This window comes from Sceloporus undulatus, chromosome 2 (assembly GCF_019175285.1).
Source record: "Sceloporus undulatus isolate JIND9_A2432 ecotype Alabama chromosome 2, SceUnd_v1.1, whole genome shotgun sequence".
In the NCBI taxonomy this organism is placed as follows: domain Eukaryota; kingdom Metazoa; phylum Chordata; class Lepidosauria; order Squamata; family Phrynosomatidae; genus Sceloporus; species Sceloporus undulatus.
This window is the reverse complement of record NC_056523.1, coordinates 228285240-228289113: the sequence shown is the minus strand read 5'-3', so window position 1 is coordinate 228289113 and position 3874 is coordinate 228285240. Positions and strand designations below refer to the sequence as shown.

Here is a 3874-nt window from a genome sequence, read left to right as displayed (position 1 = left end):
GTCCTGACAGTAAAGGCTGTTTGCCAGTGGAACTCATTCCCTTGGAGTGCAATAGAGTCTCCTTCCTTGGAGATCTTTAAACAGAGGCTGGGGTGGCCATCTATTGGGGGTTGCTTTGATTAAGATTTCCTGCATGGCAGAATGGGGTTGGACTGGATGGCCCTTGTGGTCTCTTCCAACTCTGTAATTCTATGATTCAATTGACTTGGGTCTGCACCACTTCAGACAGCAGTATTGTCTCACCAAACACTTGGTTTTCTGCTCACAGGATGAAGAGGGACGTCATTTGTCTGATGGAGACATCGCAGCTGAGGCTGATACCTTCATGTTTGAGGGTGAGATGCCTGGCTTAGACCTGGGTCATTATCACACGACTGAAATTGGAAGTATAATCCAGTGTCATCCTGAATGCAATCATGCATATTCACATTATTGCATGAAAGGTTATCAGATGCATTCGCTGGCATTCCGAACGCACTCCGAATGCAATCATGCATCAATCCACACTTAAGTAAATTCGGTGAACTAGGGAATTCACAAATCCTATTCCCAGGCTACTTCACATTCAATGCTATGTTGTTTGGTGTGATATGCATGTCTGCTGTGGCCCTGGTAGGTCTGACAGTGGAGTGGCCTGGAATCTCATGGCTGCAGTTGGCAAGCAGGTGCTCTGTGTGCATGCATCTGCCATGTGGTATCCCTCTTTGTGTGTGTGCATGTCACTCTCATTCTCTCACTGTAGGCCATGACACTACGGCAAGTGGCTTGTCTTGGGTGCTGTACAATCTGGCTCGGCACCCCAAGTATCAAGACCAGTGCCGAGAGGAAATCCAGGCACTGTTGCATGATCGGGACGTTGAAGAAATTGAATGGTAATGGACTGGAGGTGGGATGGATGGATTAACATGGAATTGAAACCAAATATTGTTTACTTAGGTTTGTTGTTGTAAACTGCCCTCAAATCTTCCTTGACTCATGGCTGTGGATAAGACATCTCCAAGACTCTCTGTCTTCTACTGTTCTGATTAAGTTTTGTAGACTCATTCCCTTTGACCTCTCTAAACTGAATCCAGCCATCTATCTTCCTCTGTTGTATTTCCCAGCATTATTATTTTTTCTAATGAATTGTGCCTTCTCATGATGTGACCAAAGTATGGCAGTTTAAATTTGATCATCTCGGTAATGGAGAATTCAGGCTTTATCTGTTGAAGAACCCACTTGTTTGGTTTTTTTGGCAGTCCATGGTATCCTCAGCACTCTTCTCCAGCACTACATCTCAAATGAGTTGATTTTTTTTTTAATCCACTTTTTTCATTGTCTGGCTTTCACATCCAGTGATGGGAAATATGATTTGGACAATTCTAACAATAGTGCTCAGTTAGAAGGGGATTACTCTTTCTTGCATGTGTAAACACAGAGACTCTCTCACACACACATATACTCAAAAATGTGAACTAAAGGGCTAAACAGATCAGCTAAACATCAGCATCAGGGTAGAGTGGAGGCACCGAATCAGGACCACGGTGTGCACTTGCCGCAGCCCCAGTCTGGTGAGGAAAGAGGTAGTATGTAGCCGCTCCAAAGGGCAATCTGTTTTGCCCTTAAGGTAGTAAGGGTAGACATCCTCACTGTGTTAGATTCTACAGCTTTGAAAAGTTACCTTTTTTAAAAAAATCTATATTAAAAATAGTAGGAAAGACAAAGAAAAACATCAGTGACATTAAAAGAAAAATGTATATGAATGTGTATGTAGCAATATATACAAATATACATGTACTTGTTCTGGCACTGACTTACATTGTCTTTCTAAATCTTCTCAAGTCTCCACACATTCCTATCCTCACCTTACACATGTCTTTTCTTACTTTGACCTTCTATAGTCTTCCTCACACTTTCTTCCTTTTCCTTTCCAATCACACATATCTGTTTTCCTTTTTTTTAAATGTTAATTATAATCGCTTACTCAGCTTTCTTGAAACTTGCATTTTTACTTGCTCAAACCATAATACAAATCTACTAGAACCATCAATTATAATTTCCTTTCTGTCAGTGTCTGTCAGTAAAAAGTTAATTTTTTGGACTACTACTCCCAGACCAGCTAGTATGGCTGATGCTAAGGATCTGAGATGAGGGCACTGATCCACTACTGGTATTATGAGAAGAATGTAAGTGAATATGCCCCCTGCCTAAAACCAAACAGAGAGAAATACAGCCGCCCCTCCATTTTTGTGGGGGAACCCCATTGGCTTGAATGGCAGTGCATTTTGTCCCCCTCTGTTTGTCGCCCATGAATGGAATCCAAGTCCGCGAAAATGGAGAGTCGACTATATTCAGAGATGTAGCCATTTCAGGCGGGAATATTCCTATGGGATCTTGTAGCATCTTTGAGACTAGCTGTGCAAAAGAAGTTCTAGCATAATCTTTCATAAAGGTTGGACATCCAGTCCAACCCCCTGCCATGCAGGAATACATAATCCAACCATCCCTGACAGATGATCATCCAGCCTTTGTTGAAAAACCTTCAAAGAAGGAGACTCCACCACACTCCCACAGAGTGTGCTCCACAGTTGAACAGCTGTCAGGATGTTCTTGCTAAAGTTGAGCTGGAATCTCTTTTTTCTGTAGTTTGCATTCATTGTTCCATGTCCTAGTCTCCGGAGCAGCAGAAAACAAGCTTGCTGCTCCATTCTCAATATAACATCCCTTCAGATATTTAAACAGGGCTATCATATCAGCTCTTAACCCTCTCCTCTCCAGGTTAAACATAGAACTTTATCACACAGGGGAAAAAGATGGGAGCATAGCGCTATCCTCCTGTCAATATCGCAGAATAACATGAAGGTTTTTACATGATGTCACCATTGTGATTATCCCATGAATAAAGCAGCAAAATCGTGCCGCTTTTTATTCACAGGATTTCCCCGTGATCTGTATTTATATATGCCCCAATTTTGCAGCTTTATTCATGGGCAAATTGTGCAATAATGGTGACGTCACACAATGTCATGTGAAAATCTTCACGTTATTGTGTGATATTGATGGGAGCATAGTGCCAAGAAACCTTGGTTTCTCAGGAAATAGACTTGTCTATGAAATCTCATGCTATTATCGTTTTTCTTTCAGTTAGTCTCAAAGTTGCTACAAGATCCCTTTGCATGTGCATTGATGTTACTGTGCCAATCAGCCATGATGAATAATAAACCTGATACTTGGTCCCCTTTCTCTTCTCAGGGAAGACCTTTCACAGATGCCTTTCACCACAATGTGCATTAAGGAGAGCTTGCGCCTCCACCCTCCAGTCACAGTCATTTCTCGACGCTGCACTGAGGATGTGAAGCTGCCTGATGGACGAATTATCCCCAAAGGTATCTGTCCAGAGAGGGATATGGGTGCACCTTCTGCTGCTTGGTGTCCTCCTCTGCCTCGACTGCCAGGTGGACTCTTCTTTTCTCTTGATGGACCAGTAGTGAGTTAGAGGCTGAAGGTGCTGCTGTGGTTAACATGATTTTCCACCATTAGCATAGCATGGTGCAAACTGGTGATACTGGCTGAAAGTCAATTTCAGAAAGTCCTCAGTGTTGTGTAAGGTGGGTTGACTATGTGGTTTGCTCACACTTATATGGATACTTCCTTTAATTGTTGTTGCTATGTGCCTTCAAGTCATTTCTGATCTATGATGACCCTGAGGTGCCTCTTGGGGTTTTCTTGGCAACATTTGTTCAAAGGGGGTTTGCCATTGCTTTCCCCTGAGGCTGAGAGCATGTGACTTGCCCAGGGATCACTCAGTGGGTTTACATGGCCGAGCTGGGGTTCAAACACTGGTCTCTAGAGTCATAGTCCAAGACTCAACCCCCACTGGCTTAAGTATTTCATA

At 42.9% G+C, this 3874-nt stretch overlaps 1 protein-coding gene across 1 annotated transcript in view; it reads right to left on the bottom strand.

The window, feature by feature from the left end:
* The window catches only part of LOC121920602 (cytochrome P450 4F22), a 40211-nt gene that overhangs the window by 12066 nt on the left and 24271 nt on the right, over positions 1-3874 (bottom strand). The gene's annotated exons all lie outside the window — the stretch shown is intronic.